The following is a 25558-nucleotide window of genomic DNA, read 5'->3' on the forward strand; positions in this document are numbered from 1 at the left end:
TGTTTGGGCTGTTGAGAGGAGTAAAAAACCATCAAAAATTTCAATCCTGCATGATTTTACCAAGAAATGTGATTCTTCATTCAAAACCTGATTTTTGCTATTGGGCTCTATTGAATAATGAATGTTTTGAATTTTCTCCAAAAGTAAAGTAGTTGCAAACTCATGCTTTTAGAGACTTGTTTGGGCTCATGAGAGGAGTAGAAAAACATCAAAAATTTCAGTCCTGCATGATTCTACCAAGAAATGTGTGTTCATTGAAACCGCTGGTTTTTGATAGTTTGGGCCCTATTGAATAATGAATGTTTTGAATTTTCTCCAAAAGTAAAGTAGTTGCAAACTCATCCTTTTAGAAACTTGTTTGGGCTGTTGAGAGGAGTAAAAAACCATCAAAAATTTCAATCCTGCATGATTCTACCAAGAAATGTGATTCTTCATTCAAAACCTGATTTTTGCTATTGGGCTCTATTGAATAATGAATGTTTTGAATTTTCTCCAAAAGTAAAGTAGTTGCAAACTCATGCTTTTAGAGACTTGTTTGGGCTCATGAGAGGAGTAGAAAAACATCAAAAATTTCAATCCTGCATGATTCTACCAAGAAATGTGTGTTCATTGAAACCGCTGGTTTTTGATAGTTTGGGCCCTATTGCATAATGAATGTTTTGAATTTTCTCCAAAAGTAAAGTAGTTGCAAACATCCTTTTAGAAACTTGTTTGGGCTGTTGAGAGGAGTAAAAAACCATCAAAAATTTCAATCCTGCATGATTCTACCAAGAAATGTGATTCTTCATTCAAAACGCTGGTTTTTGCTATTGGGCTCTTTTGAGTAATGAATGTTTTGAATTTTCTCCAAAAGTAAAGTAGTTGCAAACTCATGCTTTTAGAGACTTGTTTGGGCTCATGAGAGGAGTAGAAAAACATCAAAAATTTCAGTCCTGCATGATTCTACCAAGAAATGTGTGTTCATTCAAACCGCTGGTTTTTGATAGTTTGGGCCCTATTGAATAATGAATGTTTTGAATTTTCTCCAAAAGTAAAGTAGTTGCAAACTCATCCTTTTAGAAACTTGTTTGGGCTGTTGAGAGGAGTAAAAAACCATCAAAAATTTCAATCCTGCATGATTTTACCAAGAAATGTGATTCTTCATTCAAAACCTGATTTTTGCAATTGGGCTCTATTGAATAATGAATGTTTGGAATTTTCTCCAAAAGTAAAGTAGTTGCAAACTCATGCTTTTAGAGACTTGTTTGGGCTCATGAGAGGAGTAGAAAAACATCAAAAATTTCAGTCCTGCATGATTCTACCAAGAAATGTGTGTTCATTGAAACCGCTGGTTTTTGATAGTTTGGGCCCTATTGAATAATGAATGTTTTGAATTTTCTCCAAAAGTAAAGTAGTTACAAACTCATCCTTTTAGAAACTTGTTTGGGCTGTTGAGAGGAGTAAAAAACCATCAAAAATTTCAATCCTGCATGATTCTACCAAGAAATGTGATTCTTCATTCAAAACCTGATTTTTGCTATTGGGCTCTATTGAATAATGAATGTTTTGAATTTTCTCCAAAAGTAAAGTAGTTGCAAACTCATCCTTTTAGAAACTTGTTTGGGCTGTTGAGAGGAGTAAAAAACCATCAAAAATTTCAATCCTGCATGATTTTACCAAGAAATGTGATTCTTCATTCAAAACCTGATTTTTGCTATTGGGCTCTATTGAATAATGAATGTTTTGAATTTTCTCCAAAAGTAAAGTAGTTGCAAACTCATGCTTTTAGAGACTTGTTTGGGCTCATGAGAGGAGTAGAAAAACATCAAAAATTTCAGTCCTGCATGATTCTACCAAGAAATGTGTTTTCATTGAAACCGCTGGTTTTTGATAGTTTGGGCCCTATTGAATAATGAATGTTTTGAATTTTCTCCAAAAGTAAAGTAGTTGCAAACTCATCCTTTTAGAAACTTGTTTGGGCTGTTGAGAGGAGTAAAAAACCATCAAAAATTTCAATCCTGCATGATTCTACCAAGAAATGTGATTCTTCATTCAAAACGCTGGTTTTTGCTATTGGGCTCTTTTGAGTAATGAATGTTTTGAATTTTCTCCAAAAGTAAAGTAGTTGCAAACTCATGCTTTTAGAGACTTGTTTGGGCTCATGAGAGGAGTAGAAAAACATCAAAAATTTCAGTCCTGCATGATTCTACCAAGAAATGTGTGTTCATTGAAACCGCTGGTTTTTGATAGTTTGGGCCCTATTGAATAATGAATGTTTTGAATTTTCTCCAAAAGTAAAGTAGTTGCAAACTCATCCTTTTAGAAACTTGTTTGGGCTGTTGAGAGGAGTAAAAAACCATCAAAAATTTCAATCCTGCATGATTCTACCAAGAAATGTGATTCTTCATTCAAAACGCTGGTTTTTGCTATTGGGCTCTTTTGAGTAATGAATGTTTTGAATTTTCTCCAAAAGTAATGTAGTTGCAAACTCATGCTTTTAGAGACTTGTTTGGGCTCATGAGAGGAGTAGAAAAACATCAAAAATTTCAGTCCTGCATGATTCTACCAAGAAATGTGTGTTCATTCAAACCGCTGGTTTTTGATAGTTTGGGCCCTATTGAATAATGAATGTTTTGAATTTTCTCCAAAAGTAAAGTAGTTGCAAACTCATCCTTTTAGAAACTTGTTTGGGCTGTTGAAAGGAGTAAAAAACCATCAAAAATTTCAATCCTGCATGATTTTACCAAGAAATGTGATTCTTCATTCAAAACCTGATTTTTGCTATTGGGCTCTATTGAATAATGAATGTTTTGAATTTTCTCCAAAAGTAAAGTAGTTGCAAACTCATGCTTTTAGAGACTTGTTTGGGCTCATGAGAGGAGTAGAAAAACATCAAAAATTTCAGTCCTGCATGATTCTACCAAGAAATGTGTGTTCATTGAAACTGCTGGTTTTTGATAGTTTGGGCCCTATTGAATAATGAATGTTTTGAATTTTCTCCAAAAGTAAAGTAGTTGCAAACTCATCCTTTTAGAAACTTGTTTGGGCTGTTGAGAGGAGTAAAAAACCATCAAAAATTTCAATCCTGCATGATTTTACCAAGAAATGTGATTCTTCATTCAAAACCTGATTTTTGCTATTGGGCTCTATTGAATAATGAATGTTTTGAATTTTCTCCAAAAGTAAAGTAGTTGCAAACTCATGCTTTTAGAGACTTGTTTGGGCTCATGAGAGGAGTAGAAAAACATCAAAAATTTCAGTCCTGCATGATTCTACCAAGAAATGTGTGTTCATTGAAACCGCTGGTTTTTGATAGTTTGGGCCCTATTGAATAATGAATGTTTTGAATTTTCTCCAAAAGTAAAGTAGTTGCAAACTCATCCTTTTAGAAACTTGTTTGGGCTGTTGAGAGGAGTAAAAAACCATCAAAAATTTCAATCCTGCATGATTCTACCAAGAAATGTGATTCTTCATTCAAAACCTGATTTTTGCTATTGGGCTCTATTGAATAATGAATGTTTTGAATTTTCTCCAAAAGTAAAGTAGTTGCAAACTCATGCTTTTAGAGACTTGTTTGGGCTCATGAGAGGAGTAGAAAAACATCAAAAATTTCAGTCCTGCATGATTCTACCAAGAAATGTGTGTTCATTGAAACCGCTGGTTTTTGATAGTTTGGGCCCTATTGCATAATGAATGTTTTGAATTTTCTCCAAAAGTAAAGTAGTTGCAAACATCCTTTTAGAAACTTGTTTGGGCTGTTGAGAGGAGTAAAAAACCATCAAAAATTTCAATCCTGCATGATTCTACCAAGAAATGTGATTCTTCATTCAAAACGCTGGTTTTTGCTATTGGGCTCTTTTGAGTAATGAATGTTTTGAATTTTCTCCAAAAGTAAAGTAGTTGCAAACTCATGCTTTTAGAGACTTGTTTGGGCTCATGAGAGGAGTAGAAAAACATCAAAAATTTCAGTCCTGCATGATTCTACCAAGAAATGTGTGTTCATTCAAACCGCTGGTTTTTGATAGTTTGGGCCCTATTGAATAATGAATGTTTTGAATTTTCTCCAAAAGTAAAGTAGTTGCAAACTCATCCTTTTAGAAACTTGTTTGGGCTGTTGAGAGGAGTAAAAAACCATCAAAAATTTCAATCCTGCATGATTTTACCAAGAAATGTGATTCTTCATTCAAAACCTGATTTTTGCAATTGGGCTCTATTGAATAATGAATGTTTTGAATTTTCTCCAAAAGTAAAGTAGTTGCAAACTCATGCTTTTAGAGACTTGTTTGGGCTCATGAGAGGAGTAGAAAAACATCAAAAATTTCAGTCCTGCATGATTCTACCAAGAAATGTGTGTTCATTGAAACCGCTGGTTTTTGATAGTTTGGGCCCTATTGAATAATGAATGTTTTGAATTTTCTCCAAAAGTAAAGTAGTTACAAACTCATCCTTTTAGAAACTTGTTTGGGCTGTTGAGAGGAGTAAAAAACCATCAAAAATTTCAATCCTGCATGATTCTACCAAGAAATGTGATTCTTCATTCAAAACCTGATTTTTGCTATTGGGCTCTATTGAATAATGAATGTTTTGAATTTTCTCCAAAAGTAAAGTAGTTGCAAACTCATCCTTTTAGAAACTTGTTTGGGCTGTTGAGAGGAGTAAAAAACCATCAAAAATTTCAATCCTGCATGATTTTACCAAGAAATGTGATTCTTCATTCAAAACCTGATTTTTGCTATTGGGCTCTATTGAATAATGAATGTTTTGAATTTTCTCCAAAAGTAAAGTAGTTGCAAACTCATGCTTTTAGAGACTTGTTTGGGCTCATGAGAGGAGTAGAAAAACATCAAAAATTTCAGTCCTGCATGATTCTACCAAGAAATGTGTTTTCATTGAAACCGCTGGTTTTTGATAGTTTGGGCCCGATTGAATAATGAATGTTTTGAATTTTCTCCAAAAGTAAAGTAGTTGCAAACTCATCCTTTTAGAAACTTGTTTGGGCTGTTGAGAGGAGTAAAAAACCATCAAAAATTTCAATCCTGCATGATTCTACCAAGAAATGTGATTCTTCATTCAAAACGCTGGTTTTTGCTATTGGGCTCTTTTGAGTAATGAATGTTTTGAATTTTCTCCAAAAGTAAAGTAGTTGCAAACTCATGCTTTTAGAGACTTGTTTGGGCTCATGAGAGGAGTAGAAAAACATCAAAAATTTCAGTCCTGCATGATTCTACCAAGAAATGTGTGTTCATTCAAACCGCTGGTTTTTGATAGTTTGGGCCCTATTGAATAATGAATGTTTTGAATTTTCTCCAAAAGTAAAGTAGTTGCAAACTCATCCTTTTAGAAACTTGTTTGGGCTGTTGAAAGGAGTAAAAAACCATCAAAAATTTCAATCCTGCATGATTTTACCAAGAAATATGATTCTTCATTCAAAACCTGATTTTTGCTATTGGGCTCTATTGAATAATGAATGTTTTGAATTTTCTCCAAAAGTAAAGTAGTTGCAAACTCATGCTTTTAGAGACTTGTTTGGGCTCATGAGAGGAGTAGAAAAACATCAAAAATTTCAGTCCTGCATGATTCTACCAAGAAATGTGTGTTCATTGAAACCGCTGGTTTTTGATAGTTTGGGCCCTATTGAATAATGAATGTTTTGAATTTTCTCCAAAAGTAAAGTAGTTGCAAACTCATCCTTTTAGAAACTTGTTTGGGCTGTTGAGAGGAGTAAAAAACCATCAAAAATTTCAATCCTGCATGATTCTACCAAGAAATGTGATTCTTCATTCAAAACGCTGGTTTTTGCTATTGGGCTCTTTTGAGTAATGAATGTTTTGAATTTTCTCCAAAAGTAATGTAGTTGCAAACTCATGCTTTTAGAGACTTGTTTGGGCTCATGAGAGGAGTAGAAAAACATCAAAAATTTCAGTCCTGCATGATTCTACCAAGAAATGTGTGTTCATTCAAACCGCTGGTTTTTGATAGTTTGGGCCCTATTGAATAATGAATGTTTTGAATTTTCTCCAAAAGTAAAGTAGTTGCAAACTCATCCTTTTAGAAACTTGTTTGGGCTGTTGAAAGGAGTAAAAAACCATCAAAAATTTCAATCCTGCATGATTTTACCAAGAAATGTGATTCTTCATTCAAAACCTGATTTTTGCTATTGGGCTCTATTGAATAATGAATGTTTTGAATTTTCTCCAAAAGTAAAGTAGTTGCAAACTCATGCTTTTAGAGACTTGTTTGGGCTCATGAGAGGAGTAGAAAAACATCAAAAATTTCAGTCCTGCATGATTCTACCAAGAAATGTGTGTTCATTGAAACCGCTGGTTTTTGATAGTTTGGGCCCTATTGAATAATGAATGTTTTGAATTTTCTCCAAAAGTAAAGTAGTTGCAAACTCATCCTTTTAGAAACTTGTTTGGGCTGTTGAGAGGAGTAAAAAACCATCAAAAATTTCAATCCTGCATGATTTTACCAAGAAATGTGATTCTTCATTTAAAACCTGATTTTTGCTATTGGGCTCTATTGAATAATGAATGTTTTGAATTTTCTCCAAAAGTAAAGTAGTTGCAAACTCATGCTTTTAGAGACTTGTTTGGGCTCATGAGAGGAGTAGAAAAACATCAAAAATTTCAGTCCTGCATGATTTTACCAAGAAATGTGTGTTCATTGAAACCGCTGGTTTTTGATAGTTTGGGCCCTATTGAATAATGAATGTTTTGAATTTTCTCCAAAAGTAAAGTAGTTGCAAACTCATCCTTTTAGAAACTTGTTTGGGCTGTTGAAAGGAGTAAAAAACCATCAAAAATTTCAATCCTGCATGATTTTACCAAGAAATGTGATTCTTCATTCAAAACCTGATTTTTGCTATTGGGCTCTATTGAATAATGAATGTTTTGAATTTTCTCCAAAAGTAAAGTAGTTGCAAACTCATGCTTTTAGAGACTTGTTTGGGCTCATGAGAGGAGTAGAAAAACATCAAAAATTTCAGTCCTGCATGATTCTACCAAGAAATGTGTGTTCATTGAAACCGCTGGTTTTTGATAGTTTGGGCCCTATTGAATAATGAATGTTTTGAATTTTCTCCAAAAGTAAAGTAGTTGCAAACTCATCCTTTTAGAAACTTGTTTGGGCTGTTGAGAGGAGTAAAAAACCATCAAAAATTTCAATCCTGCATGATTTTACCAAGAAATGTGATTCTTCATTTAAAACCTGATTTTTGCTATTGGGCTCTATTGAATAATGAATGTTTTGAATTTTCTCCAAAAGTAAAGTAGTTGCAAACTCATGCTTTTAGAGACTTGTTTGGGCTCATGAGAGGAGTAGAAAAACATCAAAAATTTCAGTCCTGCATGATTTTACCAAGAAATGTGTGTTCATTGAAACCGCTGGTTTTTGATAGTTTGGGCCCTATTGAATAATGAATGTTTTGAATTTTCTCCAAAAGTAAAGTAGTTGCAAACTCATCCTTTTAGAAACTTGTTTGGGCTGTTGAGAGGAGTAAAAAACCATCAAAAATTTCAATCCTGCATGATTCTACCAAGAAATGTGATTCTTCATTCAAAACGCTGGTTTTTGCTATTGGGCTCTTTTGAGTAATGAATGTTTTGAATTTTCTCCAAAAGTAAAGTAGTTGCAAACTCATGCTTTTAGAGACTTGTTTGGGCTCATGAGAGGAGTAGAAAAACATCAAAAATTTCAGTCCTGCATGATTCTACCAAGAAATGTGTGTTCATTCAAACCGCTGGTTTTTGAAAGTTTGGGCTCTATTGAATAATGAATGTTTTGAATTTTCTCCAAAAGTAAAGTAGTTGCAAACTGATCCTTTTAGAAACTTGTTTGGGCTGTTGAGAGGAGTAAAAAACCATCAAAAATTTCAATCCTGCATGATTTTACCAAGAAATGTGATTCTTCATTCAAAACCTGATTTTTGCTATTGGGCTCTATTGAATAATGAATGTTTTGAATTTTCTCCAAAAGTAAAGTAGTTGCAAACTCATGCTTTTAGAGACTTGTTTGGGCTCATGAGAGGAGTAGAAAAACATCAAAAATTTCAGTCCTGCATGATTCTACCAAGAAATGTGTGTTCATTGAAACCGCTGGTTTTTGATAGTTTGGGCCCTATTGAATAATGAATGTTTTGAATTTTCTCCAAAAGTAAAGTAGTTGCAAACTCATCCTTTTAGAAACTTGTTTGGGCTGTTGAGAGGAGTAAAAAACCATCAAAAATTTCAATCCTGCATGATTCTACCAAGAAATGTGATTCTTCATTCAAAACGCTGGTTTTTGCTATTGGGCTCTTTTGAGTAATGAATGTTTTGAATTTTCTCCAAAAGTAAAGTAGTTGCAAACTCATGCTTTTAGAGACTTGTTTGGGCTCATGAGAGGAGTAGAAAAACATAAAAAATTTCAGTCCTGCATGATTCTACCAAGAAATGTGTGTTCATTCAAACCGCTGGTTTTTGATAGTTTGGGCCCTATTGAATAATGAATGTTTTGAATTTTCTCCAAAAGTAAAGTAGTTGCAAACTCATCCTTTTAGAAACTTGTTTGGGCTGTTGAGAGGAGTAAAAAACCATCAAAAATTTCAATCCTGCATGATTCTACCAAGAAATGTGATTCTTCATTCAAAACCTGATTTTTGCTATTGGGCTCTATTGAATAATGAATGTTTTGAATTTTCTCCAAAAGTAAAGTAGTTACAAACTCATCCTTTTAGAAACTTGTTTGGGCTGTTGAGAGGAGTAAAAAACCATCAAAAATTTCAATCCTGCATGATTCTACCAAGAAATGTGATTCTTCATTCAAAACCTGATTTTTGCTATTGGGCTCTTTTGAGTAATGAATGTTTTGAATTTTCTCCAAAAGTAAAGTAGTTGCAAACTCATGCTTTTAGAGACTTGTTTGGGCTCATGAGAGGAGTAGAAAAACATAAAAAATTTCAGTCCTGCATGATTCTACCAAGAAATGTGTGTTCATTCAAACCGCTGGTTTTTGATAGTTTGGGCCCTATTGAATAATGAATGTTTTGAATTTTCTCCAAAAGTAAAGTAGTTGCAAACTCATCCTTTTAGAAACTTGTTTGGGCTGTTGAGAGGAGTAAAAAACCATCAAAAATTTCAATCCTGCATGATTTTACCAAGAAATGTGATTCTTCATTCAAAACCTGATTTTTGCTATTGGGCTCTATTGAATAATGAATGTTTTGAATTTTCTCCAAAAGTAAAGTAGTTGCAAACTCATGCTTTTAGAGACTTGTTTGGGCTCATGAGAGGAGTAGAAAAACATCAAAAATTTCAGTCCTGCATGATTCTACCAAGAAATGTGTGTTCATTGAAACCGCTGGTTTTTGATAGTTTGGGCCCTATTGAATAATGAATGTTTTGAATTTTCTCCAAAAGTAAAGTAGTTACAAACTCATCCTTTTAGAAACTTGTTTGGGCTGTTGAGAGGAGTAAAAAACCATCAAAAATTTCAATCCTGCATGATTCTACCAAGAAATGTGATTCTTCATTCAAAACCTGATTTTTGCTATTGGGCTCTATTGAATAATGAATGTTTTGAATTTTCTCCAAAAGTAAAGTAGTTACAAACTCATCCTTTTAGAAACTTGTTTGGGCTGTTGAGAGGAGTAAAAAACCATCAAAAATTTCAATCCTGCATGATTCTACCAAGAAATGTGATTCTTCATTCAAAACCTGATTTTTGCTATTGGGCTCTTTTGAGTAATGAATGTTTTGAATTTTCTCCAAAAGTAAAGTAGTTGCAAACTCATGCTTTTAGAGACTTGTTTGGGCTCATGAGAGGAGTAGAAAAACATAAAAAATTTCAGTCCTGCATGATTCTACCAAGAAATGTGTGTTCATTCAAACCGCTGGTTTTTGATAGTTTGGGCCCTATTGAATAATGAATGTTTTGAATTTTCTCCAAAAGTAAAGTAGTTGCAAACTCATCCTTTTAGAAACTTGTTTGGGCTGTTGAGAGGAGTAAAAAACCATCAAAAATTTCAATCCTGCATGATTTTACCAAGAAATGTGATTCTTCATTCAAAACCTGATTTTTGCTATTGGGCTCTATTGAATAATGAATGTTTTGAATTTTCTCCAAAAGTAAAGTAGTTGCAAACTCATGCTTTTAGAGACTTGTTTGGGCTCATGAGAGGAGTAGAAAAACATCAAAAATTTCAGTCCTGCATGATTCTACCAAGAAATGTGTGTTCATTGAAACCGCTGGTTTTTGATAGTTTGGGCCCTATTGAATAATGAATGTTTTGAATTTTCTCCAAAAGTAAAGTAGTTACAAACTCATCCTTTTAGAAACTTGTTTGGGCTGTTGAGAGGAGTAAAAAACCATCAAAAATTTCAATCCTGCATGATTCTACCAAGAAATGTGATTCTTCATTCAAAACCTGATTTTTGCTATTGGGCTCTATTGAATAATGAATGTTTTGAATTTTCTCCAAAAGTAAAGTAGTTACAAACTCATCCTTTTAGAAACTTGTTTGGGCTGTTGAGAGGAGTAAAAAACCATCAAAAATTTCAATCCTGCATGATTCTACCAAGAAATGTGATTCTTCATTCAAAACCTGATTTTTGCTATTGGGCTCTATTGAATAATGAATGTTTTGAATTTTCTCCAAAAGTAAAGTAGTTGCAAACTCATGCTTTTAGAGACTTGTTTGGGCTCATGAGAGGAGTAGAAAAACATCAAAAATTTCAGTCCTGCATGATTCTACCAAGAAATGTGTGTTCATTCAAACCGCTGGTTTTTGATAGTTTGGGCCCTATTGAATAATGAATGTTTTGAATTTTCTCCAAAAGTAAAGTAGTTGCAAACTCATCCTTTTAGAAACTTGTTTGGGCTGTTGAGAGGAGTAAAAAACCATCAAAAATTTCAATCCTGCATGATTTTACCAAGAAATGTGATTCTTCATTCAAAACCTGATTTTTGCTATTGGGCTCTATTGAATAATGAATGTTTTGAATTTTCTCCAAAAGTAAAGCAGTTGCAAACTCATGCTTTTAGAGACTTGTTTGGGCTCATGAGAGGAGTAGAAAAACATCAAAAATTTCAGTCCTGCATGATTCTACCAAGAAATGTGTGTTCATTCAAACCGCTGGTTTTTGATAGTTTGGGCCCTATTGAATAATGAATGTTTTGAATTTTCTCCAAAAGTAAAGTAGTTGCAAACTCATCCTTTTAGAAACTTGTTTGGGCTGTTGAGAGGAGTAAAAAACCATCAAAAATTTCAATCCTGCATGATTCTACCAAGAAATGTGATTCTTCATTCAAAACCTGATTTTTGCTATTGGGCTCTATTGAATAATGAATGTTTTGAATTTTCTCCAAAAGTAAAGTAGTTGCAAACTCATGCTTTTAGAGACTTGTTTGGGCTCATGAGAGGAGTAGAAAAACATCAAAAATTTCAGTCCTGCATGATTCTACCAAGAAATGTGTGTTCATTGAAACCGCTGGTTTTTGATAGTTTGGGCCCTATTGAATAATGAATGTTTTGAATTTTCTCCAAAAGTAAAGTAGTTGCAAACTCATCCTTTTAGAAACTTGTTTGGGCTGTTGAGAGGAGTAAAAAACCATCAAAAATTTCAATCCTGCATGATTCTACCAAGAAATGTGATTCTTCATTCAAAACCTGATTTTTGCTATTGGGCTCTATTGAATAATGAATGTTTTGAATTTTCTCCAAAAGTAAAGTAGTTGCAAACTCATGCTTTTAGAGACTTGTTTGGGCTCATGAGAGTAGAAAAACATCAAAAATTTCAGTCCTGCATGATTCTACCAAGAAATGTGTGTTCATTGAAACCGCTGGTTTTTGATAGTTTGGGCCCTATTGAATAATGAATGTTTTGAATTTTCTCCAAAAGTAAAGTAGTTACAAACTCATCCTTTTAGAAACTTGTTTGGGCTGTTGAGAGGAGTAAAAAACCATCAAAAATTTCAATCCTGCATGATTCTACCAAGAAATGTGATTCTTCATTCAAAACCTGATTTTTGCTATTGGGCTCTATTGAATAATGAATGTTTTGAATTTTCTCCAAAAGTAAAGTAGTTACAAACTCATCCTTTTAGAAACTTGTTTGGGCTGTTGAGAGGAGTAAAAAACCATCAAAAATTTCAATCCTGCATGATTCTACCAAGAAATGTGATTCTTCATTCAAAACCTGATTTTTGCTATTGGGCTCTATTGAATAATGAATGTTTTGAATTTTCTCCAAAAGTAAAGTAGTTGCAAACTCATGCTTTTAGAGACTTGTTTGGGCTCATGAGAGGAGTAGAAAAACATCAAAAATTTCAGTCCTGCATGATTCTACCAAGAAATGTGTGTTCATTGAAACCGCTGGTTTTTGATAGTTTGGGCCCTATTGAATAATGAATGTTTTGAATTTTCTCCAAAAGTAAAGTAGTTGCAAACTCATCCTTTTAGAAACTTGTTTGGGCTGTTGAGAGGAGTAAAAAACCATCAAAAATTTCAATCCTGCATGATTTTACCAAGAAATGTGATTCTTCATTCAAAACCTGATTTTTGCTATTGGGCTCTATTGAATAATGAATGTTTTGAATTTTCTCCAAAAGTAAAGTAGTTGCAAACTCATGCTTTTAGAGACTTGTTTGGGCTCATGAGAGGAGTAGAAAAACATCAAAAATTTCAGTCCTGCATGATTCTACCAAGAAATGTGTGTTCATTGAAACCGCTGGTTTTTGATAGTTTGGGCCCTATTGAATAATGAATGTTTTGAATTTTCTCCAAAAGTAAAGTAGTTGCAAACTCATCCTTTTAGAAACTTGTTTGGGCTGTTGAGAGGAGTAAAAAACCATCAAAAATTTCAATCCTGCATGATTCTACCAAGAAATGTGATTCTTCATTCAAAACCTGATTTTTGCTATTGGGCTCTATTGAATAATGAATGTTTTGAATTTTCTCCAAAAGTAAAGTAGTTGCAAACTCATGCTTTTAGAGACTTGTTTGGGCTCATGAGAGGAGTAGAAAAACATCAAAAATTTCAGTCCTGCATGATTCTACCAAGAAATGTGTGTTCATTGAAACCGCTGGTTTTTGATAGTTTGGGCCCTATTGAATAATGAATGTTTTGAATTTTCTCCAAAAGTAAAGTAGTTGCAAACTCATCCTTTTAGAAACTTGTTTGGGCTGTTGAGAGGAGTAAAAAACCATCAAAAATTTCAATCCTGCATGATTCTACCAAGAAATGTGATTCTTCATTCAAAACGCTGGTTTTTGCTATTGGGCTCTTTTGAGTAATGAATGTTTTGAATTTTCTCCAAAAGTAAAGTAGTTGCAAACTCATGCTTTTAGAGACTTGTTTGGGCTTATGAGAGGAGTAGAAAAACATCAAAAATTTCAGTCCTGCATGATTCTACCAAGAAATGTGTGTTCATTCAAACCGCTGGTTTTTGATAGTTTGGGCCCTATTGAATAATGAATGTTTTGAATTTTCTCCAAAAGTAAAGTAGTTGCAAACTCATCCTTTTAGAAACTTGTTTGGGCTGTTGAAAGGAGTAAAAAACCATCAATAATTTCAATCCTGCATGATTTTACCAAGAAATGTGATTCTTCATTCAAAACCTGATTTTTGCTATTGGGCTCTATTGAATAATGAATGTTTTGAATTTTCTCCAAAAGTAAAGTAGTTGCAAACTCATGCTTTTAGAGACTTGTTTGGGCTCATGAGAGGAGTAGAAAAACATCAAAAATTTCAGTCCTGCATGATTCTACCAAGAAATGTGTGTTCATTGAAACCGCTGGTTTTTGATAGTTTGGGCCCTATTGAATAATGAATGTTTTGAATTTTCTCCAAAAGTAAAGTAGTTGCAAACTCATCCTTTTAGAAACTTGTTTGGGCTGTTGAGAGGAGTAAAAAACCATCAAAAATTTCAATCCTGCATGATTTTACCAAGAAATGTGATTCTTCATTCAAAACCTGATTTTTGCTATTGGGCTCTATTGAATAATGAATGTTTTGAATTTTCTCCAAAAGTAAAGTAGTTGCAAACTCATGCTTTTAGAGACTTGTTTGGGCTCATGAGAGGAGTAGAAAAACATCAAAAATTTCAGTCCTGCATGATTCTACCAAGAAATGTGTGTTCATTGAAACCGCTGGTTTTTGATAGTTTGGGCCCTATTGAATAATGAATGTTTTGAATTTTCTCCAAAAGTAAAGTAGTTGCAAACTCATCCTTTTAGAAACTTGTTTGGGCTGTTGAGAGGAGTAAAAAACCATCAAAAATTTCAATCCTGCATGATTCTACCAAGAAATGTGATTCTTCATTCAAAACCTGATTTTTGCTATTGGGCTCTATTGAATAATGAATGTTTTGAATTTTCTCCAAAAGTAAAGTAGTTGCAAACTCATGCTTTTAGAGACTTGTTTGGGCTCATGAGAGGAGTAGAAAAACATCAAAAATTTCAGTCCTGCATGATTCTACCAAGAAATGTGTGTTCATTGAAACCGCTGGTTTTTGATAGTTTGGGCCCTATTGAATAATGAATGTTTTGAATTTTCTCCAAAAGTAAAGTAGTTGCAAACTCATCCTTTTAGAAACTTGTTTGGGCTGTTGAGAGGAGTAAAAAACCATCAAAAATTTCAATCCTGCATGATTCTACCAAGAAATGTGATTCTTCATTCAAAACGCTGGTTTTTGCTATTGGGCTCTTTTGAGTAATGAATGTTTTGAATTTTCTCCAAAAGTAAAGTAGTTGCAAACTCATGCTTTTAGAGACTTGTTTGGGCTCATGAGAGGAGTAGAAAAACATCAAAAATTTCAGTCCTGCATGATTCTACCAAGAAATGTGTGTTCATTCAAACCGCTGGTTTTTGATAGTTTGGGCCCTATTGAATAATGAATGTTTTGAATTTTCTCCAAAAGTAAAGTAGTTGCAAACTCATCCTTTTAGAAACTTGTTTGGGCTGTTGAAAGGAGTAAAAAACCATCAAAAATTTCAATCCTGCATGATTTTACCAAGAAATGTGATTCTTCATTCAAAACCTGATTTTTGCTATTGGGCTCTATTGAATAATGAATGTTTTGAATTTTCTCCAAAAGTAAAGTAGTTGCAAACTCATGCTTTTAGAGACTTGTTTGGGCTCATGAGAGGAGTAGAAAAACATCAAAAATTTCAGTCCTGCATGATTCTACCAAGAAATGTGTGTTCATTGAAACCGCTGGTTTTTGATAGTTTGGGCCCTATTGAATAATGAATGTTTTGAATTTTCTCCAAAAGTAAAGTAGTTGCAAACTCATCCTTTTAGAAACTTGTTTGGGCTGTTGAGAGGAGTAAAAAACCATCAAAAATTTTAATCCTGCATGATTTTACCAAGAAATGTGATTCTTCATTCAAAACCTGATTTTTGCTATTGGGCTCTATTGAATAATGAATGTTTTGAATTTTCTCCAAAAGTAAAGTAGTTGCAAACTCATGCTTTTAGAGACTTGTTTGGGCTCATGAGAGGAGTAGAAAAACATCAAAAATTTCAGTCCTGCATGATTTTACCAAGAAATGTGTGTTCATTGAAACCGCTGGTTTTTGATAGTTTGGGCCCTATTGAATAATGAATGTTTTGAATTTTCTCCAAAAGTAAAGTAGTTGCAAACTCATCCTTTTAGAAACTTGTTTGGGCTGTTGAGAGGAGTAAAAAACCATCAAAAATTTCAATCCTGCATGATTCTACCAAGAAATGTGATTCTTCATTCAAAACGCTGGTTTTTGCTATTGGGCTCTTTTGAGTAATGAATGTTTTGAATTTTCTCCAAAAGTAAAGTAGTTGCAAACTCATGCTTTTAGAGACTTGTTTGGGCTCATGAGAGGAGTAGAAAAACATCAAAAATTTCAGTCCTGCATGATTCTACCAAGAAATGTGTGTTCATTCAAACCGCTGGTTTTTGAAAGTTTGGGCCCTATTGAATAATGAATGTTTTGAATTTTCTCCAAAAGTAAAGTAGTTGCAAACTGATCCTTTTAGAAACTTGTTTGGGCTGTTGAGAGGAGTAAAAAACCATCAAAAATTTCAATCCTGCATGATTTTACCAAGAAATGTGATTCTTCATTCAAAACCTGATTTTTGCTATTGGGCTCTATTGAATAATGAATGTTTTGAATTTTCTCCAAAAGTAAAGTAGTTGCAAACTCATGCTTTTAGAGACTTGTTTGGGCTCATGAGAGGAGTAGAAAAACATCAAAAATTTCAGTCCTGCATGATTCTACCAAGAAATGTGTGTTCATTGAAACCGCTGGTTTTTGACAGTTTGGGCCCTATTGAATAATGAATGTTTTGAATTTTCTCCAAAAGTAAAGTAGTTGCAAACTCATCCTTTTAGAAACTTGTTTGGGCTGTTGAGAGGAGTAAAAAACCATCAAAAATTTCAATCCTGCATGATTCTACCAAGAAATGTGATTCTTCATTCAAAACGCTGGTTTTTGCTATTGGGCTCTTTTGAGTAATGAATGTTTTGAATTTTCTCCAAAAGTAAAGTAGTTGCAAACTCATGCTTTTAGAGACTTGTTTGGGCTCATGAGAGGAGTAGAAAAACATAAAAAATTTCAGTCCTGCATGATTCTACCAAGAAATGTGTGTTCATTCAAACCGCTGGTTTTTGATAGTTTGGGCCCTATTGAATAATGAATGTTTTGAATTTTCTCCAAAAGTAAAGTAGTTGCAAACTCATCCTTTTAGAAACTTGTTTGGGCTGTTGAGAGGAGTAAAAAACCATCAAAAATTTCAATCCTGCATGATTTTACCAAGAAATGTGATTCTTCATTCAAAACCTGATTTTTGCTATTGGGCTCTATTGAATAATGAATGTTTTGAATTTTCTCCAAAAGTAAAGTAGTTGCAAACTCATGCTTTTAGAGACTTGTTTGGGCTCATGAGAGGAGTAGAAAAACATCAAAAATTTCAGTCCTGCATGATTCTACCAAGAAATGTGTGTTCATTGAAACCGCTGGTTTTTGATAGTTTGGGCCCTATTGAATAATGAATGTTTTGAATTTTCTCCAAAAGTAAAGTAGTTACAAACTCATCCTTTTAGAAACTTGTTTGGGCTGTTGAGAGGAGTAAAAAACCATCAAAAATTTCAATCCTGCATGATTCTACCAAGAAATGTGATTCTTCATTCAAAACCTGATTTTTGCTATTGGGCTCTATTGAATAATGAATGTTTTGAATTTTCTCCAAAAGTAAAGTAGTTACAAACTCATCCTTTTAGAAACTTGTTTGGGCTGTTGAGAGGAGTAAAAAACCATCAAAAATTTCAATCCTGCATGATTCTACCAAGAAATGTGATTCTTCATTCAAAACCTGATTTTTGCTATTGGGCTCTATTGAATAATGAATGTTTTGAATTTTCTCCAAAAGTAAAGTAGTTGCAAACTCATGCTTTTAGAGACTTGTTTGGGCTCATGAGAGGAGTAGAAAAACATCAAAAATTTCAGTCCTGCATGATTCTACCAAGAAATGTGTGTTCATTGAAACCGCTGGTTTTTGATAGTTTGGGCCCTATTGAATAATGAATGTTTTGAATTTTCTCCAAAAGTAAAGTAGTTGCAAACTCATCCTTTTAGAAACTTGTTTGGGCTGTTGAGAGGAGTAAAAAACCATCAAAAATTTCAATCCTGCATGATTTTACCAAGAAATGTGATTCTTCATTCAAAACCTGATTTTTGCTATTGGGCTCTATTGAATAATGAATGTTTTGAATTTTCTCCAAAAGTAAAGTAGTTGCAAACTCATGCTTTTAGAGACTTGTTTGGGCTCATGAGAGGAGTAGAAAAACATCAAAAATTTCAGTCCTGCATGATTCTACCAAGAAATGTGTGTTCATTGAAACCGCTGGTTTTTGATAGTTTGGGCCCTATTGAATAATGAATGTTTTGAATTTTCTCCAAAAGTAAAGTAGTTGCAAACTCATCCTTTTAGAAACTTGTTTGGGCTGTTGAGAGGAGTAAAAAACCATCAAAAATTTCAATCCTGCATGATTCTACCAAGAAATGTGATTCTTCATTCAAAACCTGATTTTTGCTATTGGGCTCTATTAAATAATGAATGTTTTGAATTTTCTCCAAAAGTAAAGTAGTTGCAAACTCATGCTTTTAGAGACTTGTTTGGGCTCATGAGAGGAGTAGAAAAACATCAAAAATTTCAGTCCTGCATGATTCTACCAAGAAATGTGTGTTCATTGAAACCGCTGGTTTTTGATAGTTTGGGCCCTATTGAATAATGAATGTTTTAAATTTTCTCCAAAAGTAAAGTAGTTGCAAACTCATCCTTTTAGAAACTTGTTTGGGCTGTTGAGAGGAGTAAAAAACCATCAAAAATTTCAATCCTGCATGATTCTACCAAGAAATGTGATTCTTCATTCAAAACCTGATTTTTGCTATTGGGCTCTATTGAATAATGAATGTTTTGAATTTTCTCCAAAAGTAAAGTAGTTGCAAACTCATGCTTTTAGAGACTTGTTTGGGCTCATGAGAGGAGTAGAAAAACATCAAAAATTTCAGTCCTGCATGATTCTACCAAGAAATGTGTGTTCATTGAAACCGCTGGTTTTTGATAGTTTGGGCCCTATTGAATAATGAATGTTTTGAATTTTCTCCAAAAGTAAAGTAGTTACAAACTCATCCTTTTAGAAACTTGTTTGGGCTGTTGAGAGGAGTAAAAAACCATCAAAAATTTCAATCCTGCATGATTCTACCAAGAAATGTGATTCTTCATTCAAAACCTGATTTTTGCTATTGGGCTCTATTGAATAATGAATGTTTTGAATTTTCTCCAAAAGTAAAGTAGTTACAAACTCATCCTTTTAGAAACTTGTTTGGGCTGTTGAGAGGAGTAAAAAACCATCAAAAATTTCAATCCTGCATGATTCTACCAAGAAATGTGATTCTTCATTCAAAACCTGATTTTTGCTATTGGGCTCTATTGAATAATGAATGTTTTGAATTTTCTCCAAAAGTAAAGTAGTTGCAAACTCATGCTTTTAGAGACTTGTTTGGGCTCATGAGAGGAGTAGAAAAACATCAAAAATTTCAGTCCTGCATGATTCTACCAAGAAATGTGTGTTCATTGAAACCGCTGGTTTTTGATAGTTTGGGCCCTATTGAATAATGAATGTTTTGAATTTTCTCCAAAAGTAAAGTAGTTGCAAACTCATCCTTTTAGAAACTTGTTTGGGCTGTTGAGAGGAGTAAAAAACCATCAAAAATTTCAATCCTGCATGATTTTACCAAGAAATGTGATTCTTCATTCAAAACCTGATTTTTGCTATTGGGCTCTATTGAATAATGAATGTTTTGAATTTTCTCCAAAAGTAAAGTAGTTGCAAACTCATGCTTTTAGAGACTTGTTTGGGCTCATGAGAGGAGTAGAAAAACATCAAAAATTTCAGTCCTGCATGATTCTACCAAGAAATGTGTGTTCATTGAAACCGCTGGTTTTTGATAGTTTGGGCCCTATTGAATAATGAATGTTTTGAATTTTCTCCAAAAGTAAAGTAGTTGCAAACTCATCCTTTTAGAAACTTGTTTGGGCTGTTGAGAGGAGTAAAAAACCATCAAAAATTTCAATCCTGCATGATTCTACCAAGAAATGTGATTCTTCATTCAAAACCTGATTTTTGCTATTGGGCTCTATTAAATAATGAATGTTTTGAATTTTCTCCAAAAGTAAAGTAGTTGCAAACTCATGCTTTTAGAGACTTGTTTGGGCTCATGAGAGGAGTAGAAAAACATCAAAAATTTCAGTCCTGCATGATTCTACCAAGAAATGTGTGTTCATTGAAACCGCTGGTTTTTGATAGTTTGGGCCCTATTGAATAATGAATGTTTTGAATTTTCTCCAAAAGTAAAGTAGTTGCAAACTCATCCTTTTAGAAACTTGTTTGGGCTGTTGAGAGGAGTAAAAAACCATCAAAAATTTCAATCCTGCATGATTCTACCAAGAAATGTGATTCTTCATTCAAAACCTGATTTTTGCTATTGGGCTCTATTGAATAATGAATGTTTTGAATTTTCTCCAAAAGTAAAGTAGTTGCAAACTCATGCTTTTAGAGACTTGTTTGGGCTCATGAGAGGAGTAGAAAAACATCAAAAATTTCAGTCCTGCATGATTCTACCAAGAAATGTGTGTTCATTGAAACCGCTGGTTTTTGATAGTTTGGGCCCTATTGAATAATGAATGTTTTGAATTTTCTCCAAAAGTAAAGTAGTTACAAACTCATCCTTTTAGAAACTTGTTTGGGCTGTTGAGAGGAGTAAAAAACCATCAAAAATTTCAATCCTGCATGATTCTACCAAGAAATGTGATTCTTCATTCAAAACCTGATTTTTGCTATTGGGCTCTATTGAATAATGAATGTTTTGAATTTTCTCCAAAAGTAAAGTAGTTACAAACTCATCCTTTTAGAAACTTGTTTGGGCTGTTGAGAGGAGTAAAAAACCATCAAAAATTTCAATCCTGCATGATTCTACCAAGAAATGTGATTCTTCATTCAAAACCTGATTTTTGCTATTGGGCTCTATTGAATAATGAATGTTTTGAATTTTCTCCAAAAGTAAAGTAGTTGCAAACTCATGCTTTTAGAGACTTGTTTGGGCTCATGAGAGGAGTAGAAAAACATCAAAAATTTCAGTCCTGCATGATTCTACCAAGAAATGTGTGTTCATTGAAACCGCTGGTTTTTGATAGTTTGGGCCCTATTGAATAATGAATGTTTTGAATTTTCTCCAAAAGTAAAGTAGTTGCAAACTCATCCTTTTAGAAACTTGTTTGGGCTGTTGAGAGGAGTAAAAAACCATCAAAAATTTCAATCCTGCATGATTTTACCAAGAAATGTGATTCTTCATTCAAAACCTGATTTTTGCTATTGGGCTCTATTGAATAATGAATGTTTTGAATTTTCTCCAAAAGTAAAGTAGTTGCAAACTCATGCTTTTAGAGACTTGTTTGGGCTCATGAGAGGAGTAGAAAAAGATCAAAAATTTCAGTCCTGCATGATTCTACCAAGAAATGTGTGTTCATTGAAACCGCTGGTTTTTGATAGTTTGGGCCCTATTGAATAATGAATGTTTTGAATTTTCTCCAAAAGTAAAGTAGTTGCAAACTCATCCTTTTAGAAACTTGTTTGGGCTGTTGAGAGGAGTAAAAAACCATCAAAAATTTCAATCCTGCATGATTCTACCAAGAAATGTGATTCTTCATTCAAAACCTGATTTTTGCTATTGGGCTCTATTGAATAATGAATGTTTTGAATTTTCTCCAAAAGTAAAGTAGTTGCAAACTCATGCTTTTAGAGACTTGTTTGGGCTCATGAGAGGAGTAGAAAAACATCAAAAATTTCAGTCCTGCATGATTCTACCAAGAAATGTGTGTTCATTGAAACCGCTGGTTTTTGATAGTTTGGGCCCTATTGAATAATGAATGTTTTGAATTTTCTCCAAAAGTAAAGTAGTTGCAAACTCATCCTTTTAGAAACTTGTTTGGGCTGTTGAGAGGAGTAAAAAACCATCAAAAATTTCAATCCTGCATGATTCTACCAAGAAATGTGATTCTTCATTCAAAACGCTGGTTTTTGCTATTGGGCTCTTTTGAGTAATGAATGTTTTGAATTTTCTCCAAAAGTAAAGTAGTTGCAAACTCATGCTTTTAGAGACTTGTTTGGGCTTATGAGAGGAGTAGAAAAACATCAAAAATTTCAGTCCTGCATGATTCTACCAAGAAATGTGTGTTCATTCAAACCGCTGGTTTTTGATAGTTTGGGCCCTATTGAATAATGAATGTTTTGAATTTTCTCCAAAAGTAAAGTAGTTGCAAACTCATCCTTTTAGAAACTTGTTTGGGCTGTTGAAAGGAGTAAAAAACCATCAATAATTTCAATCCTGCATGATTTTACCAAGAAATGTGATTCTTCATTCAAAACCTGATTTTTGCTATTGGGCTCTATTGAATAATGAATGTTTTGAATTTTCTCCAAAAGTAAAGTAGTTGCAAACTCATGCTTTTAGAGACTTGTTTGGGCTCATGAGAGGAGTAGAAAAACATCAAAAATTTCAGTCCTGCATGATTCTACCAAGAAATGTGTGTTCATTGAAACCGCTGGTTTTTGATAGTTTGGGCCCTATTGAATAATGAATGTTTTGAATTTTCTCCAAAAGTAAAGTAGTTGCAAACTCATCCTTTTAGAAACTTGTTTGGGCTGTTGAGAGGAGTAAAAAACCATCAAAAATTTCAATCCTGCATGATTTTACCAAGAAATGTGATTCTTCATTCAAAACCTGATTTTTGCTATTGGGCTCTATTGAATAATGAATGTTTTGAATTTTCTCCAAAAGTAAAGTAGTTGCAAACTCATGCTTTTAGAGACTTGTTTGGGCTCATGAGAGGAGTAGAAAAACATCAAAAATTTCAGTCCTGCATGATTCTACCAAGAAATGTGTGTTCATTGAAACCGCTGGTTTTTGATAGTTTGGGCCCTATTGAATAATGAATGTTTTGAATTTTCTCCAAAAGTAAAGTAGTTGCAAACTCATCCTTTTAGAAACTTGTTTGGGCTGTTGAGAGGAGTAAAAAACCATCAAAAATTTCAATCCTGCATGATTCTACCAAGAAATGTGATTCTTCATTCAAAACCTGATTTTTGCTATTGGGCTCTATTGAATAATGAATGTTTTGAATTTTCTCCAAAAGTAAAGTAGTTGCAAACTCATGCTTTTAGAGACTTGTTTGGGCTCATGAGAGGAGTAGAAAAACATCAAAAATTTCAGTCCTGCATGATTCTACCAAGAAATGTGTGTTCATTGAAACCGCTGGTTTTTGATAGTTTGGGCCCTATTGAATAATGAATGTTTTGAATTTTCTCCAAAAGTAAAGTAGTTGCAAACTCATCCTTTTAGAAACTTGTTTGGGCTGTTGAGAGGAGTAAAAAACCATCAAAAATTTCAATCCTGCATGATTCTACCAAGAAATGTGATTCTTCATTCAAAACGCTGGTTTTTGCTATTGGGCTCTTTTGAGTAATGAATGTTTTGAATTTTCTCCAAAAGTAAAGTAGTTGCAAACTCATGCTTTTAGAGACTTGTTTGGGCTCATGAGAGGAGTAGAAAAACATCAAAAATTTCAGTCCTGCATGATTCTACCAAGAAATGTGTGTTCATTCAAACCGCTGGTTTTTGATAGTTTGGGCCCTATTGAATAATGAATGTTTTGAATTTTCTCCAAAAGTAAAGTAGTTGCAAACTCATCCTTTTAGAAACTTGTTTGGGCTGTTGAAAGGAGTAAAAAACCATCAAAAATTTCAATCCTGCATGATTTTACCAAGAAATGTGATTCTTCATTCAAAACCTGATTTTTGCTATTGGGCTCTATTGAATAATGAATGTTTTGAATTTTCTCCAAAAGTAAAGTAGTTGCAAACTCATGCTTTTAGAGACTTGTTTGGGCTCATGAGAGGAGTAGAAAAACATCAAAAATTTCAGTCCTGCATGATTCTACCAAGAAATGTGTGTTCATTGAAACCGCTGGTTTTTGATAGTTTGGGCCCTATTGAATAATGAATGTTTTGAATTTTCTCCAAAAGTAAAGTAGTTGCAAACTCATCCTTTTAGAAACTTGTTTGGGCTGTTGAGAGGAGTAAAAAACCATCAAAAATTTTAATCCTGCATGATTTTACCAAGAAATGTGATTCTTCATTCAAAACCTGATTTTTGCTATTGGGCTCTATTGAATAATGAATGTTTTGAATTTTCTCCAAAAGTAAAGTAGTTGCAAACTCATGCTTTTAGAGACTTGTTTGGGCTCATGAGAGGAGTAGAAAAACATCAAAAATTTCAGTCCTGCATGATTTTACCAAGAAATGTGTGTTCATTGAAACCGCTGGTTTTTGATAGTTTGGGCCCTATTGAATAATGAATGTTTTGAATTTTCTCCAAAAGTAAAGTAGTTGCAAACTCATCCTTTTAGAAACTTGTTTGGGCTGTTGAGAGGAGTAAAAAACCATCAAAAATTTCAATCCTGCATGATTCTACCAAGAAATGTGATTCTTCATTCAAAACGCTGGTTTTTGCTATTGGGCTCTTTTGAGTAATGAATGTTTTGAATTTTCTCCAAAAGTAAAGTAGTTGCAAACTCATGCTTTTAGAGACTTGTTTGGGCTCATGAGAGGAGTAGAAAAACATCAAAAATTTCAGTCCTGCATGATTCTACCAAGAAATGTGTGTTCATTCAAACCGCTGGTTTTTGAAAGTTTGGGCCCTATTGAATAATGAATGTTTTGAATTTTCTCCAAAAGTAAAGTAGTTGCAAACTGATCCTTTTAGAAACTTGTTTGGGCTGTTGAGAGGAGTAAAAAACCATCAAAAATTTCAATCCTGCATGATTTTACCAAGAAATGTGATTCTTCATTCAAAACCTGATTTTTGCTATTGGGCTCTATTGAATAATGAATGTTTTGAATTTTCTCCAAAAGTAAAGTAGTTGCAAACTCATGCTTTTAGAGACTTGTTTGGGCTCATGAGAGGAGTAGAAAAACATCAAAAATTTCAGTCCTGCATGATTCTACCAAGAAATGTGTGTTCATTGAAACCGCTGGTTTTTGACAGTTTGGGCCCTATTGAATAATGAATGTTTTGAATTTTCTCCAAAAGTAAAGTAGTTGCAAACTCATCCTTTTAGAAACTTGTTTGGGCTGTTGAGAGGAGTAAAAAACCATCAAAAATTTCAATCCTGCATGATTCTACCAAGAAATGTGATTCTTCATTCAAAACGCTGGTTTTTGCTATTGGGCTCTTTTGAGTAATGAATGTTTTGAATTTTCTCCAAAAGTAAAGTAGTTGCAAACTCATGCTTTTAGAGACTTGTTTGGGCTCATGAGAGGAGTAGAAAAACATAAAAAATTTCAGTCCTGCATGATTCTACCAAGAAATGTGTGTTCATTCAAACCGCTGGTTTTTGATAGTTTGGGCCCTATTGAATAATGAATGTTTTGAATTTTCTCCAAAAGTAAAGTAGTTGCAAACTCATCCTTTTAGAAACTTGTTTGGGCTGTTGAGAGGAGTAAAAAACCATCAAAAATTTCAATCCTGCATGATTTTACCAAGAAATGTGATTCTTCATTCAAAACCTGATTTTTGCTATTGGGCTCTATTGAATAATGAATGTTTTGAATTTTCTCCAAAAGTAAAGTAGTTGCAAACTCATGCTTTTAGAGACTTGTTTGGGCTCATGAGAGGAGTAGAAAAACATCAAAAATTTCAGTCCTGCATGATTCTACCAAGAAATGTGTGTTCATTGAAACCGCTGGTTTTTGATAGTTTGGGCCCTATTGAATAATGAATGTTTTGAATTTTCTCCAAAAGTAAAGTAGTTACAAACTCATCCTTTTAGAAACTTGTTTGGGCTGTTGAGAGGAGTAAAAAACCATCAAAAATTTCAATCCTGCATGATTCTACCAAGAAATGTGATTCTTCATTCAAAACCTGATTTTTGCTATTGGGCTCTATTGAATAATGAATGTTTTGAATTTTCTCCAAAAGTAAAGTAGTTACAAACTCATCCTTTTA

This window comes from Dendrobates tinctorius, unplaced genomic scaffold (assembly GCF_039654945.1).
Source record: "Dendrobates tinctorius isolate UK_male_01 unplaced genomic scaffold, ASM3965494v1 ptg000033l, whole genome shotgun sequence".
Taxonomy (NCBI): Eukaryota; Metazoa; Chordata; class Amphibia; order Anura; family Dendrobatidae; genus Dendrobates; species Dendrobates tinctorius.